This window comes from Felis catus, chromosome C2 (genome assembly GCF_018350175.1).
Source record: "Felis catus isolate Fca126 chromosome C2, F.catus_Fca126_mat1.0, whole genome shotgun sequence".
NCBI lineage: Eukaryota > Metazoa > Chordata > Mammalia > Carnivora > Felidae > Felis > Felis catus.
The window spans coordinates 74,340,859-74,362,406 of NC_058376.1; the positions used below are offsets into that span (position 1 = coordinate 74,340,859).

The following is a 21,548-nucleotide window of genomic DNA, read 5'->3' on the forward strand; positions in this document are numbered from 1 at the left end:
CACGGGCTCAGGACGACATATGTGGCTCTCAGCCACCAGCGGATGACAGAGTAGAGATAGCAGAGACTCTGGTACATACGGAAGAGGCGGCTCTCACCCGAAGCAGCCAACGATGCCGCTGGGCTCTGCCTGCTCACGGTGGGTGAGACCAGAAGTGAGTGGGTGACGCCGTATGGGTGCGTGCAGAAGTAGGCACAGAGCAGAGCAGGTACAGGGTGTGGACTGAGCTCTCCCGGGTCAGGAGACTCTCAGCTTTTTATTTTTATTTTTTATTTTTTTATTTTTTTCAATGTTTATTTATTTTTGGGACAGAGAGAGACAGAGCATAAACGGGGGAGGGGCAGAGAGAGAGGGAGACACAGAATCGGAAACAGGTTCCAGGCTCTGAGCCATCAGCCCAGAGCCTGACTCGGGGCTCGAACTCCCGGACCGCGAGATCGTGACCTGGCTGAAGTCGGACGCTTAAACGACTGCGCCACCCAGGCGCCCCAAGGAGACTCTCAGCTTTGACATGAGGCTTGACTCTCTTTGCTTGTCCGGACTGGCTGTGTGCGTCTGCGTCGCCCGAATGCGACTCCATGATGGAGGGGGACGGACCCCAGCGTTGGGGGCCCTGGGGGCACCTCAGTATGGCGGGAGAGTGGCTGGATGCTGGGGCTCCTTTTGCTCAGCTCAGAGGTAAAGGCAGGGACACCGTCTTGCTTGTATGGGACAGCGCCCTTGGGTGCTGAGTTAATATATAACCAAGCTTGCAAAAAGGTTTATCTGTTTGTCTCCGGCAAGGACATTTGGGCAAATGGCTTTCTGCCCCACTGCCCTCGGTATTAGTGTTTATTCTCTTTGGGCAGAGGAAAGAGATGATAGAAGTGTCCCATACCACTGGTCCCTTTTAGTTCTCCGTTGACACATAGGCGGCCAACTTTGTAAGAGGACAACCCTAGGGGGCTGTTGCTATGGGTGGAGCCTCGCCATAAGCTTGGGAAGCAGCACCATGCGGAGAATTTGCCTGAGATTTGCAGCCAGGCAAATTCAAATCTGGACTCCTCCACGTAGGAATTGTGATACTCGGGAAAGTAATTTACCGCTTCCCGCCTCAGTTTCCCCATCAGTACCTGCCCTTCTTGCTGGACTGGGGGGGAGGGGGAGCAGAGGACACAGTGCAGAGACAGCTGCTGTGCTTGCTGGTTTGCTCGCCACTGGGTGTGACCCAGGTCCCACTGGTCTAGAGATGGAGACTCGGAGGGCTTTCGGTTCACGAAAGCCATTTCAGTGTCAGCCGGGGCAAGCAAAGGAACCCAGCGTCAGCCCTGCAGCAGCCAGAAAAGGAAACTGCAGCCAGGAACGCCCCACCCTGCAGGGCCCCTGTGGCCACCACACCTGCCCTCAGACCCACACAGACACCACAGAAGAGGGAGCCCCGCCGCCCTCAAGTTTCCTGGGCTCATTCTCGACACCCACTCTCACTCCGCCTGACCTGGCACTTGCTCTCCCAGCTCCGGTTGCCCTGCCTTTCTGGGTTTGACCCCTGCCAGTTCCCTGCTCTCGTCTTGAACCCACTCAAAAGTAACTCCGATCAAACACCCATGGCACGACTTTTACGGCCCCTGGTGCCTCCGCTGCCCCTGTCAGTGGGGCCGGCAACTGGGTGCCGCTGAAGAAGCCTCCTCCCTCTTCTGGGTGCTGTGTTGGCTTCCGGGGTGGCATTTCCTCCTTCCCTCTCTATTTCTTTTATTTTTTGTTTTGTTATAGCTGGGGAGGAGCAGTCTTTGAGGAGTTTTTGAGTGAACACGCCATATGCCTGTTTCATCACGAGTGCAAATCAGCAGGAGGAAAAAGGATGTCCTTAAAGTGACGTGAAGCCATCAAAGGAGCTCTCAGGCCCCCCTTCAGAAGGCAAAGGGAAAAAAAAAAAAAACAAAACACCTGAGCAAGTTCCTGACATCAACATCTGAATCTTCCTCCTCTGAATGCTGTAGAGATGAAACGTTTCTCTGTCTGCTCTGAGCCTCAGTTTCTTTTTTTCTAAAATGAGGACGATGACGATTCCAGCGTAGGCAACTTCGTCGGGTTGCTATCTGGACCGCAGCAGGTACTGGATGTGAAAGTACTCGGTAGGCGACGCAGCCCCATGCACCTGACAGGGGCGGCCCACGTCAGGTCTCAGCCACGTTCTGGGTTGAGGTCTGTGTAGCCTCAACTAGGTCATTCCTGGCTGGGCGAAGCAGCCCCCTGCAACGGCCCCTGAGTTTCCAGGACTGGAAAACAGATGAATTCCACGTGATCCCTTTCCTCAGGCTTTTCTCCCAGATGGGGTGTGCCTTGCGGGTGGTGAGGAAGCTTGAGGAATGCTCCAGGGTCCCTTTACGGGAAGTCTCCAGATGCGATCTCCTGTGGCAAACACCTGACCTGAGGACCCCAACCCCCGTCATCGCCCTGTTAGAGGAGGCAGACTGTGGGAGGTCATGTGGTGCTGCATACGTGACGTTGCCTCCCCACGCAGGCAGGAAAAAGAAAGTCCTAAAGGGCACATAGTTATTATTCTGATTTCATAGACGAAGAAACCGAGGATAAGAAGGGTTAAGCTCCTCCTTCACATTTGCACGGCTAGTGAGAGGGAGATGTGGCATTTGAACTTGGGGCAGCCTGACTGCAAAGCCTTGACTGGTTCCTGTATATCACCACGTGTGATACAATGGTTGTCACGTGTGTAATAATGCTTGTCTCACAAGATGGAAAACTGCAGAGGGTCCGTGAAAGACGGACGGATAATGTGCCCGTGCAGTTTTAGAGGAGGGAGGGATCACTTCCGGTTGGAGAAATCCAGGAAACCTTCATTGAGGAGGTGGCTTTTGCCTCCAGGTCTTGAAGAATAGGCCAGATTTGGACATTCAGAGATGCCTATTCTTCCCGTCAGTTGTCCCTTCTGCGGGCTGTGTGGCTGGCTTCCCACATCTGGTGAATCTTCGCAAAATCCATTTAGTCCCCAGCCTCATCCTCGTTCTCACTGTCCCCGCACAAGAGAAGTCCCGGAATACCGGGAACGGGAGAAGAAGTCACTCTGAACTGGGTTCGACTAAAGAACCTTCCTGGAACAGGCCCTGGGGAGAGGTCTGATGCGGTGGGTCAATTAAGAACCGGATTTTATTGCAGATTTATTGCAGCCTTCCTTCCTTCCTTCCTCCCTCCCTCGTGTCCTGAGTTCCTGCTCTCTGCCTAGGGCAGTGCTGAGTGCTGGGGACGGGGAGGTGGGGGCCCACTCTGACACAGTTTTTGGCCCCCGGGGAGTCTCAGTGTTTAATGATGGGAGGGATAAGGTTGCAGGGCCCCAGGGTCCCAGTGTTTGCCTAGAAATTCAAGAAGCCCCCAGGGTGGGGCAGGGTGACCCCGTTGAGGGGTGTGGGTAACTAGAGTAAAAGAAAATAAGCTGGCCATACAGAGCAGGGGAGGGGGCGGGGGGGGGGGGGGGCGGGAAGAGGGTGTTTGGGGGAGGGGCGGACGCGGAGGGGAGAAGCTTGCAGGGCAGCCAGAGGGGGAGGCCCGGGCCTGCTGCTGAGAGGGCTGAATGAGTCAGGAGCCGGGCAGCTGGCTCACCCAGAGGCCGCCCCACCGCACCTGGCCTTGCCCACAGCTGTGCTCCAGCGAGCGGCCCACGCCAGCAGCCAGCTTTCATCAGGGCAGCCAGAGCAGAACTTGGCTGCTTCACTGATTTTCTTCTGCCTCTCGCCGCCCACTCGGGGAGAGCTTGTAGAACGCGGCCTGTATCAGCGACGATTGGGTAAACCAAGGATGAGAGACGCTGCACGACGTCCTTGCACCCGCTTCCTTCCCAGATGCAGGGGCCGCCAGCACAGGGCCTGAAGTTTCTCCGCCGACGTGTGCCCTTCAGCCGGCTCAGGGTCCTGCCCAGCCGCACCATGGGGGGGGAGGGGGTGCCTCGGCCCTGGAAGGACCTGAGGGTAGCTAGGCCAGCGGTTGCTAAACTGACAGATGGTTACCTGGGAAGCTTTGAAAAGTACACGGTGCCAGGCTCTGAGCCCAGACGTATGACTCAGTAGTCAGGGTCTCGTCCCTGTCCGGTTGTTGATTCTGCAGGTCCCACGCTCGGAGGGGTGGTCCCCTGGGGCCGGTGAGGCCCAGGCAGCACTTTCCTTCCTTGCGCTTGGCAACCGGCCTTTTCTTGTGAATTTATCGTTCTCATTAAGGGAATGGCTCTCAAAACCCGCTGAGAGGACCAACGCTATTGTGCTCCTGAATGCCGGGCTGACCGGCCAGGAGAGGGTTTCTGGGCTGGCTCTGTTCCATTTCATCATGGAGAAGGAGGCTTTCCCCCGGGGGTGGGCGAGTGTTGTCTGTTGCCTTGAGATGCTGCCCCTCAGCTGTGGGGAGAGCTGGTCAGCCAGAAATGTCCTCCCCAGGGCTCAGGCCTACCCGGCCGAGAAGAGGGTCTGTGGACAGACGCTGCTGCCCGCCTCCCCTCGCGTGCCCCCATCCCAACCTCCAGGGCTGGCTAAAGAGCAGGCTGTCTCCTGGAGGAATTGAGACCTTGGGCATCTCTCTGGGAAGTCATTTTAAATCTCATTTCTAAGTCCCAAGAGGTGCTCAGCAAATGGATAGTAATGATTTTTATTCCATGTGCCTGAGATTTGCTCGCGCAGACTTTCACGGGTTCGTTCCCTGTGACGCCCTGGGAGGAGAGGGGACAGGGGACCATCTTCCCATGCTGAGCTCAGAAAGGGAGTGGGCTCCCGAAGTGTTTGGTCCTAAAGGACCAAAAGTGTGTGTTAGGTACCGTCACATGGTTGAGAAAGAAAGAGAGGGAGAGAAGGAGGGCCAGAGGGGGAGAGAGAGAGATGGAAAGAGAGAGGGAGAGAAGAAACAACTGATAAAGCAAATGGGGTAAAATGTTAATAGTGAATCACCTGGCTAAAAACATACAGGTGGTTTTGACTATTTTGACAATATTTTGAAGTTTTAAATTTATTTTCAAATAAAAACATCTTTGAAAAGGGGAGGTGGTTTATTCAAAGACATAGCAAGTTGATAGTGGGGCCCCTATCCACGTAAGGCTCACCTGTGACATCACCTCTGGATTTATTTATTTTTTAGACTCGACTTAAGTGCCAGTTCTCGAGTGAGCCTTCCCTGCCCTCCCAGACTAGACCGTGAACCCCGATTTCATGTACTTATCACAAGAGTTACGAGTGAGTTATTTTCAATTTGATGCCTGTTTCTGCTGCTGGACGGTAAGCTCCTTGAGGACAGGACCTCATCTGCCTCGTCCCTGCCAGATCCCAAGGCTCTAGCACAGAGACTGGGGTATAGTAGATGCCCAGCTTGTATTTGTTAAAAGGCCGAATGAGTGCGTGAGTGAGTGTCAGAGCGCGGCCCCGGATGTGCACAGGTGGACACACGCACAGGTGCGACCACGCTCAGGCTCTGCTCTCTTGTTCCATTGCTCTGTGTCATATGCCAGGATTTACAGGGCAGCTGGCAGGGTGGCATCATGCCTCTGGAAATGACATCTGGGAATGAATGACATCCTTTGGGAAGACAGGATGACGCTCCTTCCCAGCCAGTGCCTCCCTCCCCTCCCCACCTCAAGCCCAGAGGCTCTTCCGGGGGGGAGAAATGATGCTCTGGTAGCAGGTGGTGGAGGGATCCCAGAGACAGCAGGCTCCGAGAGGGGGGCAGGGATGCAGAGGGGAAACCGCTGCCTTTCCGGAAACAAAAGAGCCCTTTAAAGTCACTTGATATCATGTCTTCCTGCCCTGGGCCTCTGCCAAGCCTCCCTCTTCCTATTGTGGAGCAGCAGGGACAGCAGAGACCTGTATTTGCTCCCCTGCTGGTGCACTGCCCTGGGGACTGGGAGCAAGCGTCGTGCTGGCAGGCCTCCTGTGCCCACAGTGTGCCCGCTAACTGAAGAGTTCTGAGTTTAGGTTTTGAATGGGTCACGCATCCACATATTTCAAAATCCAAAAGTGTGGGCATACGGGCGGCAAACGTCCCCCTTGCGCCCCGTCCTCCATCCATCCAGTTCTCCTTTGGGAAGGTTTTGGTTCTTAGGAATCCTTCTAGAGATAGTTGATGCACATACAAGGAGATATGCAGGTGCCCTGCAGGGGCAGAATTCCACATACACTGTTTCTATCTTGCTCTTTGCACTTAACGATGTGTATTTTACTTTCTCGGTTATGTAGTGTTCCGCGGGGTCGGTGTCCTGGGGACCCCGTGCTCCAGACTTCCCCTGTCATGCCGTGTGCATGAATCACACACTTTTCTTCCTGGATTGTCCTGAGTATTGAGGACTGATGGAAAGTTACAGGTGAGAGGAACCTTACTCCTGTGCTGCTTGCTCAGGCTAGTAACCACTGGCCACAGGTGGCTCTTGGGCATTTGAAACATGGCTAGCCAGACTGGGATGTACTGTAACTGTCAAATCCTCAGTGAATTTTGAAGATTTAATTTTTTTAAAGTGTCAAATATCTTATCAGTAAATACATGTCTATATTTATCACAAGTTTAAAATATGATTTTTAAAAATTATCTTGGTTAAGTGGGTTTTTTTTTAACAATGTGGCTACTAGCGTATGTAAAATTATATAGATGGCTCACATTTATAGGTGGCCAGGATGTTTCTAAGGGGCTATGCTTCCTTGGAGACTTGGAGCCCCGGGAGGGGGCTGGGGGTGGGAAGGAGCTAAATAGATCAGAAGGGGAGGGAGCTAAGGAGTGGAAGCAGATGGCTGGCAGCAGGGTGTTGAAAGCTCCCCGGGGCAGGGGTCAGGAGGACTGGGTTCTCGCCTGCCTCGGTGTGACTTTCTGGGGAGCCCCAGAACCAGCCTCCTGCCTTCTCAGTCTCCATTTCCTTCTGTGCGCAAGATGGTGGGCAGGATTTGAGAATGTTGCCTCTCTTCTCTATCCCTGAGCTAAAACAGCGCCCAGCGCAGGGCAGATGCTTGCTGAGTGAATGAATGAATGAACGAATGAACGAGGATAGGAAGTGGAATGAAAAATGGGAGTTTCCCTTTCCAGGTTAAGTGTTAGCCTCATCAAAGAATCAGGACCTGGAGGCCCCCTAGAGATGGAAGGGTGCCTGGGACTATGAATCCAAGACTCAGAATTGCAGGAGTGACCTTGCCCCAAGTCTCCCTGGGGTGTCGGTGGCAGACCCAGCACCACAACCAAAGCCCCGTCCAGAACAAAAAGGCTGTTACAAATTAGTAGCACTCTTGGGAATGTCTGCTGCGAATGCAGCTGGGCCACGGCACCCCTCCTTCTCCCCTTCTAGCCACTTTCAGGGTGTGGGGCGACATGTCCTACTGCTATCAGGGGTCAGCGAGGGGGTTTTCATAGATTATATTGAAAGAATTACAATGGTGAGGGAAAGGAGCCGAGTTCCCACAGAGTGTCCGGTCACTCCTGTGGGGGGCTCTGGGAGCCGGGCCCGGCTGCCTCTTTCTCTCTGGGAAGCAGCACACACAGTTTTTAATAATTAAGTAACTTTAATTGTCCTGGGAAAGCCGAGCTCGCCTTGGGGCACGCTGCACAAACTCATAATTAATGTTACCAAGAGAGATTAGCAAAGGAGAACTGAGAAATGATTCACTTTTTAAAAAGCGCCTCACTGTTAAGCCTTATTATCCTAAGTTTAGAACCTCATTTATCTGCTTTGGGGGGGGGGAAAGAGACCCAAGACCCAGAAACCAATGCATGTGAAATTAAAACTCTATGTCTTTGTAATCTCATTTAAAATCATCAGATGGGAAAATGTTGCCATTTATTGATCCCACTCTGGTGACCGAGGGAAGATTTAAGACAGAGGAACATAATTAATAAATAATAATGCATTAACAAAAACTCAAGCTTTTTCCTGTTATCCTGTTATCATTGCATTGTAGCTTTTTTTTTTTTTTTTTTTTTTGCAACAGCGTTTTCTCTCTGGCTGTCTACGAAAGACATCCCAAAGTCTGCGTGATTACGTCGAGTCATGCAAGGATTCTGGTGGGGTGTCCGGCCTATCAGTGTTTGGTGCGTATTTGACGAATTAATGAACGAGCGAGCACATTCACGCAAGATGGGAGGACTCTAGAAAGCTCCTTCCTCGCACAGACATGCCCAGGTGGTAGGAGCGGTGAGCCCGGCCCGTGCCTGGGGAAGGAGTCTGCGGTGGTGACGAAGGAGGGGGAAATACAGTAGGTGGGGGCGGGCGGGGCGAAGCCGTGAAAATTAGGAGTGGGTGTAAGCGCCAGGGCGCAGCGTGCAGCCAGCCACAGAAATCGGGCCTCTGCTGGCCCCTGTGCATAATTAGTAGCCAGAAATAGCACCTGATCGGTGGCCCGGAACGAGCAAGTGTGTTTCCGTGCGGGTCCTCATGTCTCCACAGCACTGCCCTGCTTTCTTCTTCCTTTCAGACAACAACTATTTGCATCCCAAGTGATGGGTGTCCCATTCTTTCCAAGCACCATTCTCCACAGGGATAGATGGAAACAGCTGGAACGGAGGGGGGAGACTTTGGCTGTAAACCTAGACAGAGGTTCTCTTCTTCTCTCTGAGCCTCAGTTTCCCCATCCACAAGACGGGAACCACGTTTGGGCTTCCCCGAGGCTCGACCGATGGTGTGGACGGCAGCGCCTTGGCAGGTGGGAAGAGGATACCAGAGGTGCCTGGAGCCCCCTTTCCAGGTAGCTGTGGGGGAGGTTTTGTGACGCGTGCTTCTTTCCTTCTGGCTTCTCCACAGCCTTGGTCCTAACCCAGGGGTTCGCTTCTCACCGTGTGCCCACCAGATCTGGCCCCGACAGCCCCTGTTCCCTCATCCTGGAGTGGGGGGAGCTGGAGGGGGATTTGCTTCCTGCGGCCACATGCGAGGGCACTTTTCCTGAGAGCTTTGCTGTCCCTGAAATGTCACTCAATCCCGGGGGAGGCTGGTGGGTAAATAATGAGGAGGTCGCTGATTCAGCTCAAGATGTGTGACTCCTCTCAAGTTCTCTACGTGTGAGCAGACCACTTACAAAGAATGAAATCTTTTAAGATGTGAAGGAATGAAGCCATTCTCTTCCTGGGGCTGTCCCTTTGTGACCTCAGGCAAATTGTGTCTGCGGCCTTTGTTGCCTGAGGGGAGAGGGTAGAAGACGCCCCAAGGAGACTCCTTTAGAGCTTTTCCTGAGCACGTAGAAACTGAGGCACTGGGCACTGAGGTGCTGAAAGTGCCTGAGGCTGGGGAAAGCATTCAGACCTGCAGGTGGAGAGGAGGGGTACAGGGGGACAGGGCTCGCCATAGTCCCCCAGCCCGTTCTATACATTACACATTGCCAAGTTCTTTCCCATCCACGATCCCGTTTGATCTGCACGAAAATTCCAGGAAGGAGATATTACCATTCCCATTTTGCAGATGAGGAAACTGAGGTTTCTGAGATTTTAGGTGACCAATGACTCGAACCCAGGTTCTCAGACTCCCACCACTCTGCCCAATGAGAGGCTGCCCATCATAATCTTGATACTTTCTTCTGGCTCTTAATACTGTGATATGTTCCTTGTCTCGTCCAACACGTGACGCCATATATCTAATTGCTACCTTGGGGTTCAGACAACATTTTGTTTCATTCACTCATTTTTCTGGTCATCAGTCCATTGCCTTTTCAGCTTACATGCTTATAGGTTCCGAGACTAGTACCCACTGTAGCTAGTCAGGATTGCTGACTCTGAGTCTCGGGCGAGGTGCGTATTTTAGATTTCAGTTTGATCACACAGGCCAATAGTAGATAATCCGAGTTGTAAGAAAGAAGAGTAAAAAGTAAGCCCGTCCCCTCTTGTTCTCTATACTCTGCCCCTGAGGGCTTCTCCCAGACACAACCACTGCTGTCAGTTTTCCATGCATCCTTGAGGTGGTTTATGCAAAGTCAAGAGCACACACAGGTATATGTGTGTGTGTGTGTGTGTGTGTGTGTGTGTGCTTCCCTTCTTCCAAAATGGCAGCATACTATAGGTACTAGGTCGTCCTCTCTTGCTTATAAAACTCTATCAGGGAGATCGATCCATACCAGAACATAGAGAGTCATGCCAATCTTTCTATATGGCTGATTCACATTTCATTTTACTTAACCTACATCTCATTACAAAAAAAATTAATGTTTATTTATTTATTTTTTTAATTTATTTTTTTTCAACGTTTATTTATTTTTGGGACAGAGAGAGACAGAGCATGAACGGGGGAGGGGCAGAGAGAGAGGGAGACACAGAATCGGAAACAGGCTCCAGGCTCTGGGCCATCAGCCCAGAGCCTGACGCGGGGCTCGAACTCACGGACTGCGAGATCGTGACCTGGCTGAAGTTGGACGCTTAACCGACTGCACCACCCAGGCGCCCCTGTTTATTTATTTTTGAGAGAGAGAGAGAGAGAGAGAGAGAGCACGAGCAGGGGAGGGGCAGAGAGAGACAGAGACAGAATCCGAAGCAGGCTCCAGGCTCTGAGCTGTCAGCACAGAGCCCAACGCAGGGCTCGAACCCACGAGCCATGAGATCATGACCTGAGCCAACGTCGGAAGCTCAACTGACTGAGCCACCCAGGCACCCCCATTTCATTTTTTAAAGCTACTTGCCTACTGATGGACACTGGGTTGTTTTTGTTATTTTGTTATGTTGCCATTCACATCGCCCCTTACCATCCAAGCCTTAATATTACGATTGCCTAGGAGTAGTCTGGTGCGGTGGAAATTGCTGGGGCCACAGGACTAAGATATGAGAGTTCTATCCCATCTATATTACATTTGGTATTTGACTTGCAGCCAGTGCCTGCCTCCTTGGGCCTCAGTTTCACCATCTGTCAAGGGGGACACCGGGCCGATCTGGTGTCCTTCCAACCTGTCTCTGAACCCTTGAGTCTCCCCACACCCCAGAAGCAGCAGAGCTCCCCATCGACGGTCAGCCAAGGCTGCGGCTGTGGGTGGGCTCCTCGGGGCTTGGTAACCTGTGAACCTCTCCCTTGCTGCGCTGATCTCAGTAATGCAATATCGAACCCAGTCAGGCAAGTTTGGCCTTGCTCTCCCCTGGATCCAGTGTGATTCAAGGCCCGTAGCGTGGCTTCCTTCCTCAATTAATGACTTAAGCGTTATGAATGACTAATCAGTTCAGCACTGAGAAGAACTGGGTGGCTGAGTAGGGGCTGGGGTGGCAGCGAGATGGATGGGCTGGGTGTGGAGGGGGCTTTAGCCTCTCTGCCCTCTGCTCGAATGCCTTTGGGTCTCCATGCTTTCTTTTAAGGGGGGGCCGAAGAGGGTCAGATGTCCTACCCAGACGCCAGGCTCCAGTGTCTCCTAGAGCACGTGTCCCTGGGTTGTTGTCCCTGTAAGCAAACTTCTCCAACCTCCTCTTCCGTCCTGCAGTGGGAAAGCCAAATGCTCATGGAGAAATCCCAGAGTGGAATCTGAGGCAGGATGGCTGGATACATCATTTTGTATGATATACTGTGTACCTAGGAAAAAGTTTTGAAATTAATCTATTCCTGGGAGAAGGCATGACGTGGCGGTGGGGAGTGTTCTTTTGCTATGCATCCCAGACGGACGGCCTCCTGGCTTCTCACCCTACTTATCTTAGGCAGCTTGCTGCAGATTCTAGGATTTCTGGGGACTGGAGGGAATACTTCTCCTCTAAAGCAAGGCGTCTGGCTTCACAGCCCACCCTACCTCACTCCACCCCCTTTCTTTCTTCACTGACCCCTTGCAGGCTGGAGCGCCCAGCCCTCTGTTTTCTAGTGGTGGTTAGGCAACCACGCTTTGTGGTGGCCCCCGAGGGCATGCCTGGACCATTACTGCCCAGCCTATGTCCCCAAGGGGCCTCACGCCCTGGCTTCACCTGGCCCTGTCCCCCAAATCTTGACCAGAGCTCCTCCACTCTGGACATTGTGTCCTGGCATGGGTCCCCCTCCTCTCCTCCTCCACCAGGTTGAGCACTCCCTCGGAGCTCCCCGACTCCTTGGAGAAGGGGGGGGTCCTTTCCTGCTGGTCTCTCTTCTTCGGCTTCATTTAGAAACTGCTCTCCTGACTGGCACACGAGATGTGCCACCTCAGCCTGTGCCATTTGGAACTCAGGCCACAGGAAATCTCTGAGCATCCCGTGTGTGTGTTGGGCCACCTGTCTCCAGCAACATGTGCTGGGCCCTGTCTCTGGGGTTTGTATTGGGACACTTGCCCTGGCCCTTCCACAGGCAATCAACTCATTGGGATGGGGAGGGTTCTCTAAATTTTCCTTTCTTCCCAACATATTTCCTTTCCAGGGCTTCATGAGCCCATGTGCCCTCTTGAGGTTGAAAGGCATCAACATTTAACCAGTGCTGTGCCCAATGCAGACGTTCCGTTGTTGAATGAATGGATGGGTGGGTGGTTCTTATCTTGGACAATGTCACGTTCCCTTCACCTCCAAAACCTTAAAGTTGCCTTTTGCTACATTACCTGGACCAGCCAGCTGCTCAGTCCTCCATCACTTTCTTGGGCACAACTCTGCCTTCCTCGGGGCAATGGCAGCCAAGTTCATCACATCAGAAGTTCACTGGCTTCCCGACCTGATTGAGTGCAGTTGGATTTTGTGCAAATCATCTTCAGCTAAAATCTTTAATGATTTAGGATGAGTCGCCCTACTTGGCCTTTTTCTGGGAATCCCACCCACAAATTTGCTTTAAGATGAGAACCCCTCCAAGAGGGAGGTGCATACCCCAAAAAGTGCTCTCTGCGCCCCCCCCCCCCTTCTGCTCAGTGGCTCTGGACTCTGGGCCTTGGGTTTCTGCCTTTCCCCCATAGTATTGGTGCCTTGGGCCTATGGGTGCACAGGCCCTGCTCCTCGGTGAAGAGGTGCTGCTTGGGGATGAAATACACACCAACATGTGTATTTCCTGAGACTAGAGAGGAAAGCTAATGCATTGCCTACTTTAAGATTAACAAGCTATTTGACTAAAGAGATTTTTTTTTCCTTTCTGTTCTCCACTTCATCCCCTTTCTTTCGGGTGCTTTTCACACCAAGTCACTGAAATCACAGGGTATGGGAGGTATTTTTCTCTTTAGAAATCCTTTTTCAGGCAACTATGTCAAGAATGTTTTCATACTTTGGGTCGGATGGGGAGGGAGGAAAAAAAAAAAGGCTTAATCCCCCCAGATGGGTATTTCTCTGAAAACAGACATGCAAATGTTGGGCTTGTCAAACCCTAAAATGTTTTCTTTATTCTTGAGAATTATGGCAGACTGCCTGCTGAGCCTGGGAGATCTGACAACTGAAGGAGGGAGCAAGCAGAGTGTGGGAAAGGGCAGGCAGCGGAGGCAGAGGCACGCGCCAGATCAGCCAAAGACAAGGGACAACCGTTCTATGCCCTGTGCTGCAGACTATCCCTTCTGGCCCCCTCACGTTCTGTTGGGGGGAAGCTTACCTTTCAGGAACTGGGGGTGAGGGTACAGAGCGAAGCTAGATGCAGGCTCAGGAACATCCTTGCCTTTGCTCTGCCCGTGGGAGGCTAGCCTGCGTGCTCCCTCCAGGAGCGGAAGCTCGTGCCTGACAACCCGAGTGTAACATAGAGACATAGAAATCGGTCATGCATGCAGTCGTCACCTGAGGCTTCTGCTGAGACCTGGGGGATGGGAGAGGGGGCAGACTGAGCAAATGCTTCCTCTGGGCTACTAAATAATTGCAAAGCCCTTCATTGAGACCTTGCCACCCCTAGGTGATGAGTTCACAGCTCTGTGGGAGAGAGAGACAAGAAAACATGCATGTTAGCGCAAGGCAGCCTGGGCCGAATGCACGAAGAGAGGTGCAAACATTCCCCACCCCACCCCAACCCCCAAATATGGTTCAACCATTTACAGCAGGTGAGAAAATGGCTTTAAGATATTTTATTGCACCCGGAGCTCTAGAGAACAATTCTAAGTCTTTTAGGCTTCAGTTTCTCCTTCTCCTGGCCTTTTGCCTAATGAAATTATGGAAACAGGGCAGGGGTAACCCACTCTGCATGGATGGGGGTGCTTGGATTGGGTACAAGTCTCACCAAGGCCGCAAGAGGAACCATGGAGTGGCCTGCTATCTATCTCTCTGGGTTGTTTTTAGAATCAAATGAGGGAATGGTTATGCTTATATTTTGTATGTTATAAATCAGTAAATAACTAAAGAGTAGAGTTACTTCTTTGAGAATTACTGCCTTGAAAGCCCTAATGATGCCTTCAATTTACTGAGCAACTACTATGTTCCAGGCATCGTCTAGGGTGTAACGTAAGCTTGATGGGGGTCAGGACTTGGTCTTGTCCCTGGTATAGCCCTAGGGCCTAGAGAGAGCTGGTCTGAAGAATAGTAATTCTTCAACAGCTATTTTGTAGAGATTGGAAAAGTGATCTCCAATCCTGACAGTCCCCTGGGGCTTTGGCCCTGCTCTGTAGCTGGGGATCTGGAAGCTTGGAAAGGTTGAGCAGTCTTTCCTAGGTTGGGATCAGAGCTGAGTCCATTTGTCTGTGAAGTTCAGGCCCTTTCTATGATGTCTGGGTCACCTTGGGGCCTCTGCGTCATCTGTCTCCTGACTTTGTTGGGTTTAGTTGTCGTTGGCAAAGTAGGCGGCTGTGCCGGCAAAATGTGGGGGTCATAGGGGCAGCCTCGGGGACAGGCAGGTTCTTCCTTTCTGGCTCTGTGGACCAGACAGGTCCACCCCAATTAACTGCAGAAGTGCCCTGGACTCTTCTTTTCAGGAACAGATGAAATAGTATCTGGGGTAGGTGGGAAAATGGTCCCTCAAAGGCATTCACCACCTCATCTCTGGAATCTGTGGATATGCTATGTTACAGGTGAAGGGGAATTAAGGTTGCTCATCAACTGACCTTGAGATGGGGAAATTGTCTTGGCTTATCCAAGGGGCCCCCAGTGTAATCACAGGGATCCTTTTCTTTTTTTAATGTTTATTTATTTTTGAGACAACAGAGAGACAGAGGATGAATGGGGGAGGGTCAGAGAGAGAGGGAGACACAGAATCTGAAGCAGGCTCCAGGCTCTGAGCTGTCAGCACAGAGCCGATGCAGGGCTCGAACCCACAGACCGTGAGATCATGACCTGAGCTGAAGTCAGACGCCCAACTGACTGAGCCACCCAGGCTCCCCACAGGGGTCCTTTCAATGGGGAAGAGGGAGGCAAGGAAGACTGTGTCAGAGTGATATGATGTGATGTGATGTGAGGAAAACTTGCTTGGCCACTGCTGGCTTTGAGGATGGAGGAAGGGACCACAGACCAAGACCAAGGGACCAACAGACCCCACCCCACCCCACCCCCGGTCTAGAAGCTGGAAAAAGCAAGAAAACAGATGGTCTCCTAGAGCTTCCAGAAAGGACACAACCTCGTCAAAACCCTGATTTTCACCCAGTGAGACCCATGTCAGACTTCTGAGCGCCAGTGCCATCAGAGAATTGGAAACTAATACAGCATCTTAGCCAGGAGCAGGCCTCAGGAGGGTTTAGCCTGTGCCTTGGACTCAGGGACAGACATGGTGGAGGCAGACATAACTCTCCCAGGCTTTCCGGAAACCCCCTCTTGCTCCGGCTCTAGTGCAGCCCGCAGGTGCCAGGGGCTTTGAGCACTGTCGTGGAGATGCTCTGACTGCACTTCCCTCTGGGCCGCCTCACGAACCTCTCACTCCCTGTCCCGGGACTGTCTGCTCTGTAGCATTGACATTTACCAGTGTGTAACCTGGAACCGCACGGGACTGCCCATGACCGCGGGGGCACAGGAACATAGCGATAAGTGCTTTCCCCTTTCAGTGCTTGGGTGGGCAGTTCTGAGATGCTTTCCACAAGGCTTTTCAGGAGTTCCCCAGGAAGCGTGCCAGGTGGAAGCCGCCTCAGGAATGCATCCTTGTATGTCTCCCTTCTTCCTTGTTTCCCTCTCAACTGGATCTCACTCCTGCCCCCTGGGATCATCGCCAGAATGAATACCTGGATGGGAACTTTTGTTTCCAGCCCTGCCTTTGGAGGAAACTGCTGAGACCATATGCTGAAAAGAACAGCTGTTCATCTAGTATTTGCTCAGAAGTATGTCCCCAGCCCAGCCTCACAGAGCCGCGAGGGGCTCGCGAGGGCCAGAGTAGCGGGTGGTAGGGCACCCTGGGACATGCCGAGAGCAGCACAGCTGTAGATGAGCCTGCCTGGGGTCTTGGCTGAGGATACTTCCTGGTCCAGTTAGAGACGGATGAAATCTGCAGGGGTTGTTTCCAGGCTCTTGGGGATACCACAGGCCCTGCTGGTGTGGTCACCCGAGTCCCCTAACTCTCATGGCCTTCCCTTAGAACGTGCCCACGTTTGCTATCATTCCGGGCAGATGTGCTTCTGATGAACTTACTGACACCCTTAGCAAGCAGGCTACAAAATGGGGGATTTGTGGGCGGCTGGGAAGCTGGGAGCCTCCCGGCCCCACGGCTGGGCAGCTGTTCCCAGGGCTGGCTGAGCATGTCTCTGCAGTGGGCTCCTTCCCTACCCCCACCCGAGGCTGCCTCTGTCATGCTGATAGGCCAAGCTGCCTCTTGGATCTGCGGCTTTCCTACCAACCATGCCCAGAACAGATGGAAACGGATCTCTTGGGCATCTCCAGCTGATGCGGATTTCACAGCAGGAGGAAGAGAGTGGGGGCAGCAGACAACCCAGCCCCTTCCCACGGCCACTTGGGAGGCCACACTGGTTGTTCAGCTGTCCACCCTCTCTCATTGCGAAAGAGGTGGGGCTTGGGGTGGGGATCCATTTCAGCGGTAGTGAGCCTAGCAGCTAGAAATTCCAAATACCCCAGTTCCTTACGGTTTTTAGCCAGAGCTCCAAGGGGACCCCTTACCTTGCCAGAGCAGAGTTTCGGGCCTCCCTGCATAGCACTGCTGCACAAAGGGCTAGACTAGTCTCTAGGGCCCCCCATCCACCCACCCCCCGCCTTGTAGCCTCTGTTCTATGCTCCCATCCCAGTCTCCTGCACAAGCACATCCATTATATCCCTCTACACCTGGCCCGGATACCACTTTCTCCAGGAAGCTGCCCCCTTCTGCTCCCCTCCCCCATTTTGGCAGTAATGTATCCCTCTTGTCTTGGTGGGGCCCAAAGTCTCCATCAGTGTGGCTCAGATGAAACCAGTCGCTTTATGCCTGGGGTCATAATTACTCCTGTGCTTGGTCATGTCTCATTGGCAGGGTCCTTTCTAGAGCAGGGAATCTTCTTTCTTGGCTTCATAGTTCCCATGGGAGGGGCCTGGTAATGTTTCTTTTGGTCTGGTTGGTTTTGTTTTTATTTTTAATGAGTGCCTATGAAAAAACTGATGCCAAAAGCTGCTTTTCCCCCAAACCCCGTCTCAGCCCCCCCTTGGGCTGCGATAAAAAAATGCCATTGACCGGGTGGCTTAAACCATAAACATCTATTTCTCACAGTCTTCAGGGCTGGGAAGACCAAGATCAAGGTGCCAGCAAATCCAGATCGCTGTCCGTCGGGAACCCTCCTCTTGATTTGAAGGCTGTGTCCTCACATGGCAGAGAGAGATGTCCTCCTTATAAGGGTACCGATCCTATCATGGGGGCTCTACCCTCATGACCTCATTTAAACCTACTTAACCTCTCAAAGGCCCCACCTTCGAGTAACCATCACACTGGGGATTAGAGTTTCGACGTATGATTTATGCGGGGACACAAACATTCAGTCCACAGCCCATCCTGTAATCGTGACAACCTCTGTAACAAATATTGAGAATTCTGTTCAAAACAACTCTCTTCTGAGTGCCAGCCATGTTACGGGCCTGGGGAGCTGGAGAGAGGTATTCAGTGGTGGCTGAGACCCAGTCCCTGCCCTCTGGGAGCTTCCGGACTGATGGACTTGCTGCTGCCCCCAGACAACCTGTGTCTTGTCATCATCGCCAGGATGGCTGGGGGCTGCGGGAAGGGGGCAGAGGTGTCCAGGGGCGGGCGTGCCACCGCCTGCGGGCTCAGGGCAGCTCCGTCCCCGTCACCAACTCTGGCCCACCCGCCTCGGCTTAGAAGATACAGTCCCACGTGGACACCAAGTGACAGCTGAGAAGCCTCTTCCTCCTGTTGGTTGGTTTGTTTATTGTCTTATTCAGGCCTTTCGAGGCTTTACAAGTCCCCAAGAACTTGAAGTTTTGTCATGTTTTCAGATGATGCATGTGAGTGTAGAGTTGTGCTGTCCAAATGTCCAAATGGTAACTGCCAGACACATATGCATTTACATTTGTTTCAGTTAATTAAATGCAGTGCAATTTATTTTCACTATTTAAATTTTTTTCATGTGTATTTATTTTTGAGAGAGAAAGAGACAGAGCGTGAGCAGGGGAGGGGCAGAGAGAGAGGGAGACACAGAATCCGAAGCGGGCTGTAGGCTTTCAGCTGTCAGCACAGAACCTGACGCGGGGCTCGAGCCCAAGGACCGTGAGATCATGATCTGACCCGAAGTCGGACGCTTAACCCACTGAGCCACCCAGGCGCCCCAGAGGCAATACAATTTTAATTTCAGTTTTTCAGTCACATCATCCGCATTTCACGTGGGTGCTAACCTCGTGTGGCGAGCTGCTACCACATTGGGCAGCGCAGAATAGAACGGTCCCATCAGCCCCGAATGTTCTGTTGGATAGCTTTGGTACAGAAAGTTGCTTTGTTGCCATTTGTTCTTAGCGTTTTATTTTTTAAAGAGTTAGCTACGTCTGGTCTTCTTAAATGACCCCCCCTCTTTGGTGTCTCCTCACATAATTTTTTGAGGACTCGAGCTGTTAGTGTTGACGGTAATACCTTACAGGCCCAGTCCCACCTTCACTGTTACGGGTTTCATCAGCTTGGCCTTTCTGTGCCCCGCTCTCCCTGGGCTGGTGATATTGTCCATCTTGCCTCTCAAACCTCTGTCAGAACAAATGCAAAGGGCTTTAGGCTGGCCAGAAGAAAACATAGCCGAGATCCCACGTAGCGAAAGTGATAATGATCTTTTGGTACCTGGGGAGAGGCTGCCCTTGCTTGGGACAGATCACACTTGACCCGGTGCCCTCCCCTCGGGTGGGGTTGTGAAGGCAACCAGTTGTCTGGAGGCCCGCTTTTCTCCATTTCAGCCAGAACGCTTTAAAACACAGCACCTCGGGGCGCCTGGGTGGCGCAGTCGGTTAAGCGTCCGACTTCAGCCAGGTCACGATCTCGCGGTCCGTGAGTTCGAGCCCCGCGTCGGGCTCTGGGCTGATGGCTCGGAGCCTGGAGCCTGTTTCCGATTCTGTGTCTCCCTCTCTCTCTGCCCCTCCCCCGTTCATGCTCTGTCTCTCTCTGTCCCAAAAATAAATAAACGTTGAAAAAAAAATTAAAAAAAAAAATAAAACACAGCACCTACCTGATGAGTTGGAGAGATCGTCTAGACAAGCTTCATCTGAGTTATATCGTAACATATTATTACCATAGTACATTGTATTGTACTTTTCTTCCGGGTAAATGTAATTCCTTTTACATTTACTACTACATGCATCCTTTTGATATTCCAGGAAGAAAAGGGGACATCTTCGGTGGGGCAGCCAATGCAACTTCCACGGTATTTTTCGGCCGGCTGGGAGCCCACGCTTGTGTAATGCCGTCAGGACAGCATGCAGAGAATGTCACTCACTGCAGGACCCCACTGACACCAGGGCAGTCACGATATAGCCAAACCCCATGCCAAGGGACACCAAAGACGAAAGCCTCCGTGGGCCACATCATTCGCCTGCAACATCCCTCAAAGTGTAGTGGCTTGTATACCTGGTCACTGTTAGTAGTGGGCATAGAGAGATGACAGACACAGATTCTTGTCCTCCGGCCATAAAACCAGCTGCCTAGAATTTGGCGAAGTGACCAGTTTTGCTGAAATAAAAACCTCGGTTTTACGTGGAAGTGATTCACTGCTCTGCATCCAACATCAACATGCTTCCTGCTTCCCCTGTGTCTTTAAATCCAGATGTTGGCTTAATACATCCACAGAGCACCTCCCACATGCTGAGCACCGGGTTCGGTGCTGAGAGGGATCCAGAGATAATCCGTGAGGGCCGAGGGCCCGGGAGCTCACGGTCCACGATGGAGATGCCACCCGTGTCCAATGACGGAGCAGACTGTCACCAGCCCTCTCGGTGGGGCCCCCCAGACCAGAGCCACTGGGAAAGAGCACAGACGTGCCAAAGAACCATCAGACTCAGAGCTGGCAAAGTGTCTTTAGGGCTTTGCTCTCCAGTGGGTTGGGCCAACCTTCTCGAGGGGTCCTTGCCGCAAGACTCCCTAAGGTTCTGAGTGGCCTCGGTAGCTGGTGTTTGACAGGCATATGGGGAGAGGCCCATGCCTGCTCTCCCAGAATTCTGTGTTCCTCTGTATCCTTGGCAGGGTCAGAAGACAGAAACCATTTCTCACAGTCTCGGCAAATGTCAGCCCCGGAAAAGGCCCCGAAGAGGGTTTACTCCAGTCTCCCTCATTTGTGGCAACTGAGGCCCAAAGAAGGAAAGGATGCAGCCTATCTTGGAGAACTAAGGGTTTACATTATTGCTTTTTAAGGTATCCGAAGAAGAACACAGAGCCGGACGAGGGCCCTGCCGCCTGCGGCACATTCACAGAGATACTCTGTCAAGGGAAGGAAGGGAAAAAACAACAGCGAACAAGCCATCTATTCTTGTCTGCGCCATTTTCCCATGTCAGGAGCAGACTGTGCTGAAAAATTTAGGTTTTCTGCTTTCATGCTTCCTTTCACTGCACTCTGGACAAAATGCCTTTCTTTTCCCCCCTTTTCTTTGGCGGGATCCTGACCAAGGCTGTAGAAAAAGAATCTTTTTAAGAACATATATATCTATCTATCGATATACATTCAGCCCCTGACAGTGACACGGAACTGTAGTGCCTCTTAATTACCCAGGAAGTGACAAGGTCAAGAGGTGTCTGAAAGCCGCCTTGTGCTTCTGGGCATTGGTTTCTCACCATTGTCGCCGCTTCACAAGCTGGAGTGGGGGCCATGGCGCCTGGTTTTTGTCCACTGTTTGGAGTTCTTCCTTTCTTCCTTCCTCCCTTTTTTTTTTTTTTTAAATTTGAAAAGAAACTTCTGGCATTTGGGGTATTGATTGAAAATTCGTAAAGGCAGGACGCGTTTCGGGTTGGCTGACCAGTGATAATTGCTGCTTGCGCACTTGGGGGGGGGGGGGGTCAGCTTCCCGCAGCAACACCCTCTCCTGATGCCCCCATTCTCTGGCTCCTCTCCCACTTTCTTCCTATTATCTCTGGGCTTTCCGGGAGAAAATGACAATTAAAGAGAAATGTTCATGCCCACGTGTAGTCACTGGCTGTATTTACGAGGCACAGAGCAGTTTGTGCCCTTTGCGCTTCGTGCAGGGTTTTGAGGCAGATAGTAGTGTGTTTTTTTTTTTTTTAATTTTTTTTTTCAACATTTATTTATTTTTGGGACAGAGAGAGACAGAGCATGAACGGGAGAGGGGCAGAGAGAGAGGGGGACACAGAATCGGAAACAGGCTCCAGGCTCTGAGCCATCAGCCCAGAGCCCGACGCGGGGCTCGAACTCCCGGAC

At 52.2% G+C, this 21,548-nt stretch overlaps 1 long non-coding RNA gene across 5 annotated transcripts; it reads left to right on the top strand.

Annotated features, from left to right (window-relative positions):
• Nucleotides 1-1,243: 1,243 nt before the first annotated feature.
• On the top strand, nucleotides 1,244-21,292 carry LOC109503503. Of its 5 annotated transcripts, none has more exons than XR_002745299.2 (6): nucleotides 1,245-3,118; nucleotides 5,107-5,201; nucleotides 6,198-6,322; nucleotides 7,929-8,681; nucleotides 17,408-17,532; nucleotides 19,501-21,292. It is a non-coding gene; the product is annotated as an uncharacterized LOC109503503 (long non-coding RNA). The 5 variants fall into 5 exon arrangements; XR_002745302.2 differs by lacking the exon at nucleotides 19,501-21,292 and having other exon boundaries at nucleotides 7,929-8,028; nucleotides 8,412-8,681; nucleotides 17,408-18,259; XR_002745303.2 differs by lacking the exon at nucleotides 17,408-17,532 and having other exon boundaries at nucleotides 1,244-3,118.
• The last annotated feature ends 256 nt before the right edge of the window (nucleotides 21,293-21,548 follow it).